The sequence below is a fragment of the Amblyomma mixtum genome, chromosome 5 (genome assembly GCF_055824585.1).
Source record: "Amblyomma mixtum isolate Tamu chromosome 5, ASM5582458v1, whole genome shotgun sequence".
Classification (NCBI taxonomy): Eukaryota; Metazoa; Arthropoda; class Arachnida; order Ixodida; family Ixodidae; genus Amblyomma; species Amblyomma mixtum.
This window is the reverse complement of record NC_143016.1, coordinates 165,008,798-165,027,584: the sequence shown is the minus strand read 5'-3', so window position 1 is coordinate 165,027,584 and position 18,787 is coordinate 165,008,798. Positions and strand designations below refer to the sequence as shown.

The window sequence follows — 18,787 nt, the reverse complement described above, 5'->3', positions numbered from 1 at the left end:
GTGAGTTGTGCTTGCTCAGGGGAAGCAATTCTCTACCCTTTTGTTAAAGTGTTTGGTGCCAACCAACAAAATTTGTGTCTCTGAGGGCTTATAGAAAAAGGACCAATGGTGTCACATTCCACTTCCTGCCATGGTGTTGGACTCTGAATTGCCTGCATTTTACCTAGCGGCTAACAATCACACGCGGGTTGCCTTTTGGCAATCGAAACAAGATCTAGCGTTTCTTAAAACATCGTGTTTCATTCCGGGCCATGTTAGCGTACAGCACAGCCTATCATTCGTCTCTTCGCCTGCGGAATGACCGGTTAGCGTTGATGAAGATCTTACGGAACCAGCGCATAACGACGACGCGAAAGAGGGAATCAGTCCTGTCGTTTGCCTGAGGAACGTACCGAAGCAGGAGACCAACCACTCCGAGCTGGTAGGAGTCGTTTGCTAGCAGCCTGCTGCATTTATCTCGGCCATGACGTGCCAGATTCCTTGACACCTTTCCCCGCAGGGAGGCGTCTGCAGCATGCAGACGTTGGTGAGTGGCGACACCACGGGGTTAACCCGAGCATCCGCAGGGACATCCCCGCAGGGGGATGATGGTGAACAATGCGTCACCACGGACCCGAGCATCCGCGCTTAGCCGTGCGTGGCATTGCCGTGTCCGGGGAAAAGGGGATCCTGGTGGTTGAGCCGATGCCGAGCGTTTGGACCCTTAAGGCCCCTCGGCGGAGGCAACACACCACTTTGGCCCCAGCTTCCTGTAGACGGCACCTCCGGCCTGACCCAACCGGGGGAAATCGGCAGTCGCCTTTTCCTGTCCTCCCCTCTATCTTTGACTTTCCTATTTCCTTCCTTACAACTTTCCTGTATCCTCCTCTCTTCTTAGTTTTTTCCCTTTTTTCCTGGCGGCGAGGGTTAACCTTGTGTGGCCAACTAACCTGAGTTGCGTCATATTCGGTTATAGTTGAGGTGTACAGCTGGCGTGGGCAGGACTTGCTCGCAAGTTTCTGTCCCGTCCCCTCGTTGGGCTCCATGGTGGGTGGCTGGCACCACGGCCGAACAACACATATTTTTCATGGCTCCCCCCTTCTCCAAACCAGATCGCCCTCATAAAAGAGGGCGGAACGAGGCAACTGCAGAGTTTTTCGAAAAACCGAAACCATTTCCAAAATTTCACGTTCTTCATAGCGAAGAAACTGAAAAAACCGCAAGAACCATGTCCCCATTCTTAGTTGCAAAAAGTCTAACTGAGGCCTTGGGTCCCGGGTACAAACTGTCTAAAATGCCAAGTGGTGACCTGCTCCTTGAACTCAGAGACACTGCCCAATACTCAAAACTTTCCAGCCTAGTGTCCATCGGGGAAATCCCTGTATCAGTTACAGCACACCGATCTCTGAACACCGTCCGTGGTGTGATATCCGAAGCAGATTTCATTCACCTCACCGAGGAAGAGATGCTTGAAGGCCTCAAAGAACAGAATGTCATAAGTGTATATCGTATCAAAATAAGAAAAGACAACAAAGAGATACCTACAAAGCACCTAGTACTGACTTTCAACTCAAGCACACTCCCCGAATCCATAGAAGCTGGCTACCTCAAAATAAATGTCAGACATTACATCCCAAACCCACGCAGGTGCTTCAAATGTCAACGGTACGGTCATGGGTCTCAAAGCTGCCGTGGCCGCGAAACTTGCGCTAAATGTGCATCAAAAGAACACGCTTCCGACAACTGTGAAGGAGCAGCACCTCGCTGCGCAAACTGTGAAGGCGATCATCCCGCCTATTCGAGGTCATGTCCATCGTGGAAAAATGAAAAAGAAATTGTTACAATCAAAACAAAACAGAATATCACATTTAAGGAAGCGCGACGACTGTTTTACGCAAAGAACAGCTTCAACTTTTCCACAAAAACAAACTTTGCTGATGTGGTGCGCAGGGGCGGCGCACCACACAGCACTCCGGCATCTGCCCAGGCCACCTTCACGGAGCCTGTGGCAGTGCCATCAACGCCCCAGGCAGAGACAGTGAACGCTGCTCTGCCATCCCCAAAGCAGGGAGCGCCGGCTCACGGGTCGGCACCCAGCAGGACTTCCCCCCGTCGGGGGAGGCCTGACACTAACACATCCGCGGCTTCCCCGCGGTCCACCAGCACCTCTAGTGAGGTGATGGAGGTAACTCCCGATCCGCCCGCCTTGCAGCGGCGGAACCGCTCTCTTGAGCGAAGAATAGACAGGACCCCAATAACGGGCCCAGAAAACAAGTAAATCCCTTCAATCCTCACTCAAAAATATAAACATGACTTTCCTACTTCAATGGAACTGTAGAGGATTGCTCAGGAATTACAATGATATCACACATTTTCTTGGCTCAATGTTTCCTGTAGCTTTATGTCTTCAGGAAACCAACCTCGGTCCACAACATACGAATATCCTGAGACATTATCAAACATTCCGACGTGATCGCGAGCATGCTAACAGACTCTCAGGAGGCGTCGCAATCGTCACTCAGAGCGGCGTCCCTGCTAAAAAAATCAATCTTAACACAAAACTGGAAGCGGTTGCGGTTAGCGTCGTGAGCTACAAAACCATAACTATATGTTCTCTATATCTTCCCCCGCACATGACATTAACAATACAAGATTTAGAAGGCTTGATAAATGAACTACCGGAGCCATTCCTGGTAGTTGGCGATTTTAATGCTCACTCTCCGTTTTGGGGAAGCGAACGCTGTGACTCTAGAGGCCAAACAATTGAAGATTTTATACTTTCGAATAATGTCTGTCTTTTAAATACGGGAAAAGCCACATATTGCTGTCCAAGCACAGCAAAAATGAGCTCTCTCGATTTAGCTTTCGCATCACCATTACTTTTTAACGATTTTAAATGGGATGTTTTAAATGACCCCATGGGCAGCGATCACTTACCTACCATCATCAGGCTCTCATCGTCGACTCCAATCATCCCCACAAGGCCACGGCGCTGGAAAATTCAGCTCGCCGACTGGTCACTTTTTACAAAAAGTGCCACTCTGGAAAAGGAATTTTGTGACGACCTTAGCACAGATGAAATTAATGAGAAGTTTACTGAATGCATAATATCGGCCGCAACACTCGCTATACCACAAACAACAGGACTTGCACAAAAGAAACACAAAGTGTGGTGGACAAAAGAATGCACATTAGCAAAAAAACAACAAAAGAAAGCCTGGAGCGCTCTGCGTCGATATCCCACTGCAGAGAACCTACTCACCTTTAAGAAGGCAAAAGCCAGAGCGCGGTATGTGCGAAGAAATGCAGAGAAAACCTCTTGGCAGAAATATGTCTCCTCAATAAATAGTTCAATAACATCAAAGAAAATGTGGGAAAAAGTTCGTAAATTTACTGGTGACCATACCCCTTTCACACTTCCTCTCTTGACAGCACCCGGGACACAAACATCTTTAGAAGAACAGGCCAACATACTGGGCGAGCATTTTGCTGAGATCTCAAGCTCATCCAACTACACAAACACATTTCAGAAACACAAAGCAATAGCTGAAAAACAAAAATGTCCATCTGGAGCAGGTGTTCATGAGGATTACAACCAGCCTCTCACACTACAAGAAATAAATAAGGTATTATCTTCTGGAAAAAAGACAGCACCAGGACCAGACAACGTGCATTACGCTATGCTTGCACATCTCTCCGAGGCTGCTGTAGAGGCACTGTTAAAATTCTTTAATAAAATCTGGATAACTGGAAATATACCTGACGAGTGGAAAAAAGCAGTCATAATACCTTTTCTCAAACCCGGAAAACCACCAACAAGTCCTAGCAGTTACAGACCAATAGCCCTCACCAGCTGCATTGCTAAATCTTTCGAAAGTGTAATAAACATTAGACTAACCTTCGTACTTGAATCTCGGCAACTACTAGATAAACACCAATGTGGGTTTAAGAAAACATGCTCCACCACAGATCATCTTGTCCGCCTAGAAAACACCATCCGGGAGGCGTTCATCCACAAGCAGCACTGTATTGGGGTCTTCTTCGACTTGGAGAAGGCCTACGATACTACGTGGAAGTTCGGCATCCTCCGTGACCTAGCAGAGCTAGGTATCCGCGGCAGGATGTTGAACTGCTTGAACGACTTCCTAGCTAACCGCACATTCCGAGTCCGCCTAGGAGCAACTCTCTCCATGACTTTCACCCAAGAGAACGGCGTACCCCAGGGGTGCATTCTAAGCACGACACTCTTCATAGTAAAAATGAATTCCTTAGCTAAAGTAATACCCAAGTCCATAATGTATTCAGTTTATGTAGATGACCTACAAATAGCATGCACGTCCTCCAGTATATCAACCTGTGAGAGACAAATACAAATCACACTAAATAAACTAGGTTCTTGGGCAGACAGAAATGGATTTAAATTTTCCCCTCAAAAAACAGTAGCTGTTCTTTTCTCATTGCGACGAGGCCTACAGGTCGATCCCAGTCTATACCTGAATCACACTGCGCTACCAATTAAACAAGAACACAAATTTTTAGGCCTAACTTTCGACAAGAAACTCACATTTCTACCACACATTAACAACCTTAAAAAGAAAGCTTCTCAAGTCCTCAATATCTTAAAAGTGCTCTCACGGAAGCGGTGGGGGTCCGATAGAGCAAGCCTTTTACAAATATATCGCTCTCTGGTGCGCTCCAAGCTGGACTACGGGTGCATAGTATATGGTTCGGCAAGAGCATCCTACTTAAAAAGATTAGACCCCATTCATAATCTTGGTCTGCGCCTATCATCTGGAGCATACAGAACGTCACCAGTAGCCAGCCTATACGTTGAAACTAATGAGCCCGCTCTTGAGGACCGAAGAATCGCCCTTACATGCACATACGTCTTAAAAATCCGTTCTCTTCCAAAACATCTCTGTCATCCAGTTGTCACCAAGTGCCCATCTAAAAGATTATTCATCAACAAACCACATTCTATCAGACCATTACTATTGCGCTTTGAAGACAAATGTGAAGAGCTAACAGTACTAGACTGCTTACCGAATATTGCACAAAGGAATGAACATTTACCACCATGGCACAGCCTGCCTTCAGTATGCGACCTCACAATGACACATTTAGATAAAAAGCAAACGCCAAATGAGTACATATTACAGGAATTATTTGCACTACAAGAAAAGTATGACACTTACATTGAATTTTATACCGATGGCTCAAAAACAGAAAATCACGTTGGAAGTGCAGTAATCCAAGGAAAAAACAAACAGATAATGCGACTACCAGAATGCGCATCGGTTTTTACTGCTGAGTGTTATGCCATCTTTGTAGCTGTGGAAAAAATAGTAAGAGAGAATATCAAAAATAGCATCATTTACACCGATTCCCTGAGTATGCTCAAAGCACTGCACTCCAGAAATGCTGCTGAACCCATAATAGGTAACATCATACATAGCATTGTTAAAATCACAAAACAAAAACGTAACATTAAATTCTGCTGGGTTCCTAGCCATGTTGGAATCGTAGGTAATGAAAAAGCAGATGTATGCGCTGCACAAGCCCGGAATGGCCAAATAAAACAAGTGAGCATACCGCACAGGGATTGCTTAAAGTTTATCAACAGTAAACTCAGAAATAAGTGGCAGGCCGCATGGCAAGATCACGTAAACAACAAATTACATTCTGTGAAACCAATTTTAGGGGAATGGCAATCATGTAGGCATCAAGAACGTTTTACCGAAGTTATTTTATGTCGACTCCGCATTGGACACACCCACCTCACGCACAACTTTCTGCTAGCCAAACAAAACAAACCTCTCTGTGAAATGTGTGGTGCTGAACTCACAGTGAACCACATTTTAATTTCATGCATAAAATTAGAAGAACTAAGAAAGAAATATTTCACAACATTTTACAGGGAAAGCATCCCATTACACCCCATGCTACTCTTAGGTGATCGAGCACTGGTTGACATTCCATGTATTTTTAAGTTTCTCAAGGAAGCCAACGTTTTAAACAAACTCTAAGTATTTTTAAAAAGCTTCACCATTAACAAAAACTCTAACCTTGAGGTTGGCGCAGCATAGCCTCAGTTGCTTTTGCGCCATAAAAATCAATATAACTAACTATCCTTGACACCTTACCGCAGAACCTGTCTTCCTGCTCCGTTGTGGTATGATTCTCCTGGGTTATCCTCGTGTCCAAGCATGAATCCATGGTCACATGTCTTGCAGCGACCAAAGTAGCCTCTTCCTATTCCAACTGCTTGTCTTGCACCAGCGGTGCTTGTGAAAGTGTACGGCGTCGAAGTTCGTGTCGCACTTCTGGCACTGGGTAGTGTAATCGTAATCCTGCAAGGTTAGCGCCCATCGAGCAAGTCGTTGTGCGGGATTCGGAAACACCTGCAACCAAGGTATCTCATAGTGATCTGTCTCGATTACAAAATGCTCGATTATCTAGAAACCTGTTGAGCTTCTTGACTGCAGCAACATTTTCTTAGCATTCTTTTTTGTTTTTGTGTAGTTCCGCTCGGAACGTATCAGTGTGTGGCTTGCGAACGCGAAAGGACGCAGAACGCCTGCACCCTGTTATAGAAGTACCGCTGCTAGGCGATCATCGCTGTCATCTGTTTACAACGCGAATGGACTGTTGAGATCGGCAGCTGGAGAGATGCACTCTCTGCAATCGCTTTCATTAGCGCGCTAAAAGCAGGTTGATGCTGGGTACCCCAGCGACGTCTGTCTTTTTCTGGGTCAGTTGATTGAGCGGACGGATGATACCACCGCAATGAGCAATGAACTGACCGTGAAAGGGTACCATGCCAAGAAATCGCTGCAGTTTTTTTTACGTTTTGAGGCAGTGGGTATTACAAAATCGCACGTAGCTTCGCTGCTTTTCGTAGCAGAGAGCTATTATCGAAGATGACACGATGCACGTTGATGTTCCCACTGGCCATCTGAATCATTTTGTGGTAGATAGAAAGGCCTGCAGCCTGTGGCTGACCCGCAATGCACCGAACACCGTCGCTGAATTTACCAGCGAAGAAGCCATCGAGAAACCTTTGGAAGCATGAGCCCGCGATTTGACTTGGAGCGATTTCACTTGGAGCACTTGGAGCCCAGCTGCGGGATGTCATCCACGAAAGTGTACAGAAAGAGCTTCGTCGTCTGTTACCATCTTCCAACCAGCCTGATGTTGTGACCCTTGATGAAATCGTCCCCGAAGAAGTGCAGCACGCGCTTGGATCCTCGTCACCTTCACCTCCAGCTGAAGCTCCAGCCTTAACCTATGCTGCTGCAGTACATAGTCTTTAGTCGCAACGACACAGCCGAAGTCCTCCTCTCCGACATGAACCAGGTGTTCCTGAATGGCGCTCCCCTGCCGCCACTCGCCAAACCTATGAACGACGCCCATGCCCCAGTAAATGCGACCAATGCAGGACTTCCGTCAACAGGCCTCTATGCTTCCATTGCGCTGGATCCGGACATATTATTCGTCATTGCTCGTACCGCTGTATCGGTCTTCGTGGCTTTGCCTTTGACGCACCACGACCACGCTTCGGCCAGCATCCGCAAGAAGTCGACGAGTGCCTTCGTCGAGAGGAGTATGCGCCGAACAGCCTTTCGCGCTCACCATCGCCGTCAGCCTTACGTTTTGCGTCGACACGCCGCAGCTACGCAGCCGTGATACCAGGAAGATCTCCGAGCCCCCGTTGAGGAAACTAAAGACAGCAACCTCCGTAGGTGAGGTTGCTGACGAGCGAAACGCCGAAGATCGTCCAAGTGCCACGCCGCATGAAGTTGCCACCCCCTAGACGCCTACTCCGCATACAATGAAATTCTCGACCAGGACGCGAACCGCCTTCAAAACAACGTCGCCAGTCAGAAAAGCTTCGGCGACATGCCCTGCCCACGATTCATACTCCCGACGAAGCCGTGACCCGACACCTAGGACTGCATACAACGGAAGAGCCGGCGCATGTGCCTTAGAAGTAGTTATCGACGGCTGATTACTCGCTGATCCATTCATCACCGATTAGTCGGCGATCAATGAAACATTCGCGGCGGAGCTCAGGAAAGGCACGACTGCTTGGGAGGGCCCACAAATTCCCACCGCAGCGGGGCCCCCTCATTACGCCGTCAGGACGATGCACAGCGCGAGTTACAGTTGAGGGACGCACCTATCCTGCGACATTCGTTGCGCTAGAGCAATGTTCCCGTGAAGTGGTCCTGTGCATGGATTTCCTTAATGAGCATTGCCCCGCCGCGGTGGGTCAGTGGTTACGGCGCTCGGCTGCTTACCCGAAAGACTAGAGTTCGATCCCGGCTGTGGCCGTGGAATTTCGATGAAGGCGAAATTCTAGAGGCCCATGTACTGTGCGATGTCAATGCACCTTAAAGAACCCCAGGCGGTCGAAATTTCCGGAGCCCTTCACTACGGCGTCTCTCATAGCCTGAGTTGGCATGTAGTGGTTCGGAGAAAGACCAAGTGCCTTAATTCATCGAGGCAACGAAGAACGCTGCTAGCCCCTGTGTACTGTGCATGCAGCAATGAATATGCAGTGTTTGGTACGTGCCAGTTACGCAGGTAGCACAGGGACGGCTAACCCCAAGCGGTGGTGACTCACCATCAGCTATCTGCGTTTGGCCCTGTGCTTAATAATTGAAGCGGATCCATTCAGAGGAGCTTGTTTTGTTAAGTCGCAGACACAGGGTATAACCTGCACCCCCAGGAGCTTGCCTCCATTCACAGAAACTTGGAATGATGACAGACTTGGGCGAAAGGTCAATTGAGTGTGCCCGCGATAACGTGTCAACCTAAAACCTTGTGCACGAGAAAGCGAACATGGCGTGATAAAGTGCATTCAAAAATGCAAAAAGAAAGCCACCGCAGCCGAATAACAATTTTTTTTTTTTTTTATGGATGCCTTTTCTTCAATAAATTTTCCCCGCAGGGAGGCGTCTGCAGCATGCAGGCGTTGGTGAGTGGCGACACCACGGGGTTAACCCGAGCATCCGCAGGGACATTCCCGCAGGGGGATGATGGTGAACAATGCGTCACCACGGACCCGAGCATCCGCGCTTAGCCGTGCGTGGCATCGCCGTGTCCGGGGAAAAGGGAATCCTGGTGGTTGAGCCGATGCCGAGCGTTTGGACCCTTGAGGCCCCTCGGCGGAGGCAACACACCACTTTGGCCCCAGCTTCCTGTAGACGGCACCTCCGGCCTGACCCGACCGGGGGAAATCGGCAGTCACCTTTTCCTGTTCTCCTCTCCATCTTTCACTGTCCTATCTCCTTTCTTACAACTTTCCTGTATCCTCCTCTCTTCTTCATTTTTTCCTCTTTTTCCTGGTGGCGAGGGTTAACCGTGTGTGACCAACTACCCTGGGTTGAGTCATATTAGGTTATAGTTAAGGTGTACAGCTGGCGTGGGCAGGACTTTCTTTCAAGTTCCTGTCGCGTCCCCGTGTTGGACTCCGTGGTGGGTGGCTGGCACCATGACCGAAAAACATCAATTTTTTATGGCTCCCCCCCCTTTCCAAACTTGATCGCTCTCTCAAAAGAGTGCGGAACGAAGCATCAGACTTTTTTTCGAAAAAGAAACCTACATTCTCAAAGTTTCATGTGATACATAGCAACAGTGACCAAAAGCAAGCTCGAATAATATCCCCATTTCTTGTAACCAAATGTTTAACAGATACCTTAGGGCCTGGCTACAAGGTATCCAAAATGTCCAGCGGCGACCTACTCCTCGAACTCCGTGAGAGCATCCAATGCTCGAAACTCTCAAACATTGCTTCCATAGGGGACATCTCTGTCTCCGTGACTCCCCACCGATCTCTTAACACAGTTAAAGGCGTTATCTCAGAAGCTGACTTCATCCATCTAACAGAAACCGAAATGCTTGAAGGACTTTCTGATCAAAATGTAATTGACGTGCACATAATCAAAATCCGCAAAGACAACAAAGAAATAGACACCAAACACATGGTCCTCACGTTTAACACCAGCAGTTTGCCCGAAACAATCGATGTTGGATACCTGAAAATCACCGTCAGACACTACATACCCAATCCCCACCGCTGTTTTAACTGTCAGAAGTTTGGCCACGGCTCACAGAGTTGCCGCGGCCGCAAAACCTGCGCGAAATGCGCTTCGAAGGACCACCCTTCTGAGGAATGCGACGCAGCCCTACGCTGCGCGAATTGTGAAGGAGATCACGCTGCATACTCCAGGGCGTGTCCGTCCTGGAAAAAGGAAAAAGAAATCATCACCATTAAGACCAAAGAAAACATTTCATTCAAAGAAGCGAGGAGGCGTTTTGCGCTTACCAACACATTCTCCTTCACAGCGAAACCTAACTTCGCTGATGTGGTGCGCGGGGGCGTAGCACCACACAGCGCTCCGGCACCTGCCGCGTCCACTTCCACCGCGCCTGTGGCAGTGCCATCCACGCCCCAGGCAGAGACAGCGAAAGCTGCTCTGCCAACTACAAGCCAGGGAGTGCCGGCCCACAAGTCAGCATCCCGCAGGACTTCCCCCCGTCGGGGGAGGCCTGACACCCACACACCCGCGGCTTCTTCGTGGTCGTCCAGCACCTCTTCCGAGGTGATGGACCAAACTCCCAGCCCGCCTGCTCTACAGCGGCGGAACAGCTCTCTTGAGCGGAAAAAGGCAGGGCTACCATAACGGCCCCAGAACATAAGTAAACCTCTCGTTGCTCCTACCCCAAAACATAAACATGGCTTTTCTAGTTCAGTGGAACTGTAGAGGAATATTGAGAAATTACGATGACATAAAAAACATTTTAGGGTCAATGTCACCCGTAGCCTTATTTCTCCAGGAAACCAATCTAGGTCCGCAACATATGAACATCCTGAAGCATTATAAAACTTTTAGACGAGATCGTGAACAGGCAAATAGACTCTCTGGAGGCGTCGCGATTGTCGTGCAAGGAGGCGTCCCTGCTCGAGAAATCGCACTCAAAACGAAGCTTGAAGCTGTTGCGGTCAGTGTCGTCAGCCATAAAACAATTTCTCTCTGTTCTGTATATATTCCTCCACATTCTACATTAACAGTCCCCGATTTACAAGAACTTATCAATGAACTTCCAGAACCGTATCTAGTAGTTGGGGACTTTAACGCTCACTCCCCCTTTTGGGGAAGCGAGCACTGTGACTCTAGGGGTCAAATAATCGAAGATTTTATCCTCACAAACAATGTATGTCTTTTAAATACAGGAAAAGCCACCTACTGCTCCCCTGCCTCGGGGAAAATGACCTTTTTAGATTTGTCTTTTAGCGCACCTTCTGTTTTTAATGATTTTAAATGGGATGTCATTGACAACCCATATGGCAGCGATCACCTCCCTATACTAATCACTTTAACATCCCCACCCGAAATAATCCCCACAAGGCCACGGCGCTGGAAGCTTCACCTCGCCGACTGGTCACTTTTTAGAGCAAAGGCAAATTTAGAAAATATACTTTTAGATAATCTCTCCATCGACCAGATAAATGAAAAGTTCACTAATTGTATCATAACTGCCGCACTCACAGCTATTCCACAGTCGTCGGGAGTGGTGCAACAAAATCATAAAATATGGTGGACAAAAGAGTGCAAGGAAGCAAAAAAAGTACAAAACAGAGCTTGGGGTAAATTTCGCCGGTATCCGACACATGAAAATCTCGTTAATTTTAAGAAGGCAAGAGCTAAAGCTCGGTACGTCCGTCGGAGTGCCGAGAAAGCATCATGGCAGAGTTATGTTTCATCCATTAACAGTCAGATGACATCTAAAAAAATGTGGGAGCAGGTTCGCAAATTAAACGGTAGCTTTTCACCATTCACAATTCCGCTTTTAACAACACCCGGCACACAAACAAGCATAGAAGAACAGGCAGACATACTAGGGGAACATTTCGCTGCAGTTTCAAGTTCATCTCACTATACACAGTCTTTTTTAAAATACAAAAACACAGCTGAAAAACAGAGGCTCCCAACAAGTGGAGGTGCAAATGAAAAATACAATAGTCTAATTACCCTCCAAGAAATTAATACAGTACTATCTACCGGCAAAAAAACTGCTCCAGGACCCGACGAAATACACTATGAAATGCTTGCGCATCTTTCCGAGCCAGCCGTGAACGCACTTTTAAGATTCTTTAACACAATATTCATGTCTGGGAAAATACTGGAAGTCTGGAAGAAAGCTATTATTGTACCGCTTCTTAAGCCTAGTAAACCCCAACTTCTCCTAGCAGTTATAGACCCATAGCCCTGACTAGTTGCCTTGCCAAATCCTTCGAAAGTGTCCTAAATATAAGACTAACCTTTGTTCTTCAATCTGGTGAACTTCTTGATATCCATCAGTGTGGATTTAAAAAGGGATGCTGCACTACAGACCACCTAGTCCGCCTTGAAAATACAGTCAGAGAAGCTTTTATACACAAGCAACACTGTCTTAGCGTATTTTTTGATTTAGAAAAAGCATATGATACTACCTGGAGGTTCGGAATCCTCCAGGACTTAGCTGAACTTGGCATCCGTGGCAGAATGCTGAACTCCATTAAAGACTTTTTATCTAACCGTTCATTTAATGTCCGTCTAGGCTCAACCCTTTCAAGGGATTTTATTCAGGAAAATGGAGTGCCTCAAGGGTGTATTTTAAGCACAACTCTTTTTATTGTAAAAATGAATTCTCTTAACAAAATTATACCAAGGTCCATAACATATTCAGTCTATGTCGACGATCTTCAGATAGCGTGCACATCTTCCAATATATCCACATGTGAGAGACAAGTACAACTTACAATCAACAAACTGGCAACATGGGCAGACAAGAATGGTTTCCAGTTCTCACCACAGAAAACAGTAGCCTTACTTTTTTCACTCAAACGAGGCTTGCACACAGATCCCACATTACACCTAAACCAAACCAAACTGCCTTTAAAAAAAGAACACAAGTTTCTAGGCATCACCTTCGATAAAAAGCTTACTTTCCTGCCTCACATAAACGCACTAAAGAAGAAAGCGTTGCTATCACTGAACATACTTAAAGTCCTTTCACGCAAACACTGGGGTTCTGATCGGGTATGCCTTCTACAGATTTATCGCTCTGTAGTACGTTCCGTTTTAGATTATGCCTGCATAGTGTATGGATCAGCAAGGCCGTCGTACTTGAAGCGACTGGACCCTGTGCACAATATGGGTTTGCGTCTTTCAACTGGTGCTTACAGGACATCACCCATAAAAAGCCTTTACGAAAAAACCAATGAACCACCACTTGCAGACAGACGAACAATGCTCACATGCTCATACATCTTAAAGATCCGTTCCCAGCCTAAACACATCTGTTACCCACTCGTTACAAAATGTCCATCTCGAACACTATTTACCAACAAACCTCTAGCAATCAGACCACTTCTTCTCCGCTTTGAAGAGAAATGCCAAGAACTAGACATAATGAACATATTACCTAATATTGCCCGCAAACCTGATCCACTCCCGCCTTGGTACTACCTACCATCTGTGTGCGACTTCACATTAACACAATTTCGGAAAAAAACATACACCACATGAACAGATATTACAAGAATATTTAGCACTCAAGGAAAAATACAGAGAATACGAAGCATTTTATACCGATGGATCAAAATCGGCGCACTACGTGGGAAGTGCTGTAGTTCAGAATAATTGGGAAAAAATAGTACGGCTACCTGAGTGTACATCCATTTTCACCGCCGAGGGTTACGCAGTCTTGGTGGCTGTAGAAAAAATAATAAATGAGAACATTCAGAACAGTATCATTTACACTGATTCTCTGAGCATACTAACCTCACTTCACCATAGCAATGCAGTGATGCCACTAATCGGGGATATGATACATAACATAACGAGCGCCACAATACAGGGACAAGACATAAAATTTTGCTGGGTTCCCAGCCACATTGGAATCGCTGGCAATGAGAAAGCAGATGAATGTGCTGGAAAAGCTCGCAACAAAGAAATAAAGAAAGTGAACATTCCCTACAAAGATGGCATGAAGTTAGTACAGTTTAAGCTCAGAGATAAATGGCAGTCTGAGTGGAATATTGAACGAAATAATAAGCTCCACTTAGTAAAACCATTTATAGAAGAATGGAAGTCATGCTCCCACCAAAAACGTTTCATCGAAGTTATTTTATGCCGCCTCCGTATTGGACAGACACATCTCACACACAACTTCCTACTTACAAAAGAAGACAAACCTGTTTGTGAAAAGTGCGGAGATGATCTAACAATAAACCACATATTATTCTCATGTACAGAACTCGAATCACTAAGAAAAAAACATTTTACTACCTTTTACAAAGAACACATTCCTTTTCATCCAGCATTGATATTAGGCAAAGATGCACTTGTCAGTATACCCTGTGTTTTTAGCTTTTTAAGGGAAGCCAGTATTCTTCATCAACTCTAATCTACTCACCCTGTGCTTCGCTACATACAATTATACACCTCAGCCACTTTCTCAATCACGAGAAGGAGGCTGAGGTCTTTATCTGAGTTGTTGGGAGCCTCGAAATCCTTGCCGAGCCAAGGATGTCTGCGGAGGTAACCCAACCTTCAAAAGTTTCTGCTATCAGACATTTTTTAAAATTCTTGTCTTTCTTCAGCTAGTTAGTAAAAATAACTTTTAGGCCCTTTACACCACCGTTTTTATCCACTTTGTTTTCAAACTCTGCTCAAGCATATTTTTCCATACCTTGTTCTTGGCGCATGATAGCCTTAGCTGCTTATGCGCCAATAAACCCAACACAACACAACTCTTCAATAAATTATCGCCCTCATAAAAGAGGGCGGACCAATGTCACTGCGCTGTTCCTGCAAAAAAAAAATCTTCTCCAGATACGACGTCGCACATAGTAAGGTAGCAGAAAAACAAGCAAGAATAATCTCTCCTTTCATAATTTCTAATTCTCTCACAGAATCCTTTTGCCTTAGTTACAAGGTTTAGAAGCTGGCCAACGGAGACCTACAGCTCCATATCAACATAAAAGTATAGTATTCTAAGCTCTCAAGCATAATAATATTTGAAGAAATACCTGTTTTCGTTAGTGCCCGTAGATCCCTGAACACTGCCAAAGGCGTGATTTCATAACAAGATTCTCTCACCCTGACTGAAGTAGAAATACTGGAGGGCCTGTAAGACCAGAATGTCACTCATGTCGAGTGCATAAAAATAAAAAAAGATTAATATGAAACACCAACAAGCACATACTTCTCACTTTCACGTCAGCCAACTCCCTGGCACCAAAAAAGTAGGTTGTATTAAGCAGTAGTCAGACCATACATCCCCAATCCTCGACGGTGTTTCAAGTGCCAGAGATTTGGCCATCGATCCCAGAGTTGTGTCCGCAAAACCTCCGCCAAATGTGCATCTAATGAACATGAATCCGATGCCTGCAACGCAGTACCAAAGTGCGCTAACTGTGAAGGGGACCACCCCGCGCATTCTAGGCTATGCCTATCTTGGAAGAAAGAGAAGGAACCATTAAAACCAAAGAAAATATAACATTCCGGGAAGCACGGAAACAATTTGTGCAAACTCGGGGAAGATTCTTGTTCACAGCAAAAACAAATTTCGCCGATGTGGTGCAACGGGGCGGGGCACCACACCAGACTTCTGCACCTGCCTAGGCCACACAGTGAGCCTGCGGCAGGCCCATGCGTACCCAAGGTAGACGCAGCGAAGGCTCCCCTGCCACCCTCGAAAAAGTGCCCGCAAGGCCTCCCCCAGTCGGGAGAGGCCTACAAACAGTATACCCGTCGGTTCTCCACGGCGCTGCACAGCCTCCGGTGAGCCGATGGAAGCAATGCTGAGCTCCGCAGCAGCGGCGGCGGAGCCCTCTTGGCCGAAAAACGAGAAAAATCCCAATAACTGGCCCTAAAGAAATAGGGAACTAGGTTATCGAATTATATCACAAAACAATCATAATGGTTTTCGCGATATAGTACAACGGTAGAAGATTATTTAATAACTTATATAACAACAAAGAAATTTTAGCCGCATTCTCATGTGTGGCCTTATGTGCACAGGAACCAAACTTAGGTCCCCAACACACAAATTTACTCAAGAAACAGTCTTTCACCACCACCCAGAGAAGGCAAGCCGGCTCTGAGGCGGCGTTGCCATCAATGTAAAAAATGATGTCCCAGCTCGTGAGCTTATACTAAAAACCAAATTTGAAGCTGTACCAGCCACACTGCTCACACACAGAACCATAACAATGTGTTTTATATATCTTAACCCACACCGAACAAAAACAATGCATAAAATGTAACAACTTTGAGCAACTACCAGAGCCTTTTCTGGTAGTTGGCGATTTTAACGCACATTCATCCTTCTGGGGAAGTGAAAAAACGGACACCCGGGGGTGAAGTTATAGAGACCTTTATTCTCAGCAATAATGTTTGTCTGTTGAACTCCGGTAAAACCACATACTGCGCCTCATACACAGAGAAAATGAGCTGTTTACATTTGCCTTTTACGTCTCCCTCTGCTTTTAGCGATTTTAAATGGAATGTAATTGACAATCATTATGGCAGCGATCACCTCCCCATAATAGTCAGTTTAATACGTTCACAGGAAGTCATCCCACCACAACCGCGACGTTTTCAGCTTCCTTTAGCCGACTGGCAACTTTTTAGAGCAGCAGCCGAATTAGAAAAAAGTAGTTTTACAAAATCTGGACATCAATGAGATGAATTAAAAGTTCACAAATGGTATCTTAGCTGCCGCACACTTAGGTATTCTTAAGTTTTCGGGAATTGCGCGATGAAACCACAAAGTGTGGTGGACACATGATTGTAAGGGTGCGCAAAAAGCTACAAAATAAAGCCTGGGGTATTTTTCGCAGGTACCCTACACAAGAGAAAGCCGTAAATTTAAAAAACACTAACTAAAGCTTGGCGCGCCCTTATTAGTGCGGAGAAAGTGTAATGTAGAGCATCCATAAAAAGTCGAATCAAATGTAGAAAAATTTGGGAGCAGGTAAGAAAATGACAGCTTCTCACAATTCACGATTTCGCTTTTAACAGCACATAGTAACAAACAAGCATAAGAGAACAGGCAGACATATTGTGACGAAGACGAAGCTGACAGTGGCGCGGGACGGAGCGCCCGCGCTAGGCCAGCGGCCATTAAATCATCTCATAGCCATCGTTCACCACGCCTCATTCTTCGGCTGGCCGTCACGTTACATTTGGTGTGAGGTGCTGGGGTCCCTTCATCGCCATCCTGGTCACGGAGCTTCGGTATCCTGCGCCTGCCGTGGACGTCGGCCGTGAGTGCCTGGTCCGCGCCGTCCGGCCATGCCCCAGCCCGCCTGACCTTAACCGACCTCGCCGCTCACCCCAGCCCCGTCCCCCGCCCGGACCACAAGACACGACGACCCGAGACCCGACCGACCCGAGACCCGACCGACCCGAGACCCTGCCCACACATGAGGACACCGCCCCCCTGCCCCTGTCGTTCGGTGCGTCCAAGGGCCTCGGCCGTCAGCTCCTGGCACCCTACGGCCCGGATGCTTCGTGGACCGGGACTCATTCTCTCATCCTTCTCATCGTGGCGGCCAGCACTGCACCATCTTCTACATATTGTTCGATCCTTCACTCAAGACCATCGCCATTTCCCCGTCTGTTCGTCACCGATCGGGACGATCGCTCGGAGGCCCCGGGTAGTGTGACGAAGACGAAGCTGACAGTGGCGCGGGACGCAGCGCCCGCGCTAGGCCAGCGGCCATTAAATCATCTCATAGCCATCGTTCACCACGCCTCATTCTTCGGCTGGCCGTCACGTTACAATATTAACGGAGCACTCCGCTGCAGTTCCTTGTTCGTCGCATTATACCCAGTGATTTCTAGAAGACAAAAATATAGCCGAAAAGCAAACACCCCCAACAAGAGGAGGTACTAACGAACAATACAATAGATTAATTACCCTCTAGGAAATCAATAGAGTACTGTCTAAAGCAAAAAAACTGCTTCAGGGCACCACCAGATACACTATGAAATACTGGCCAATCTTTCTTAGCCTGCCTAGAGGCACTCTTCAGATTCTATGAAAACGTTTTGGTACCAGGAAAAATACCCGAAGCCTGGAAAAAAGGTAATATTCTACCGTCTCTTAAATCTGGGAAACCGCCAAACGCTCGTATCCGTTATAGACCCTGAGCCCTGACCGGCTGCCTCGCCAAATCCTTTGAAAGTCTCAATACAAGTTCCCGTTCAATTCTGGGAACTTCTTTACAGCCATCAGTGTGGTTTCAAAAAGGGAAGCTCCACTATAGATCACCTGGTCCAAGAATAATGTACGAGAAGGTTTTGTTCATAAACAACACTGCCTTGATGTACTTTTTTTATTTAAAGAAGGCAAATCACAGAAACTGGAAATTTAGAATTCAAGACCTTGCCGATCTTGGCATTCGAGGCAGAATGGTGAACTGACGAACAGACTCCTTATCTAACCGTTCATTCCACGTACGCCTAGCTACATATTAAAAATTTGTTCACTACCTAAACGCATCTGTATGCAAATAGTCACAAAGTACCAATCACGAAGATCATTTAAAACAAACCGCAGACTACTAGGCCACAGCTTTTTACGTTTTGAAGAAATGTGCGAAAACCTCGGCGTGCTAGACACATTACCTGGCATTGCTCCAAGACGAGATCCACTACCTCCATGGTACCTTTTTCCTGCAGTCTCTGGTTCGACTCTTAGGCACTTGCGTAAAAAAAAAAGAAACACTCTGCAGCAGCTTATGTAC

At 46.6% G+C, this 18,787-nt stretch overlaps 1 pseudogene; it reads left to right on the top strand.

The window, feature by feature from the left end:
* The first annotated feature begins 496 nt into the window (after positions 1–496).
* LOC149344491 (uncharacterized) lies at positions 497–5,345 on the top strand (annotated as a pseudogene).
* The last annotated feature ends 13,442 nt before the right edge of the window (positions 5,346–18,787 follow it).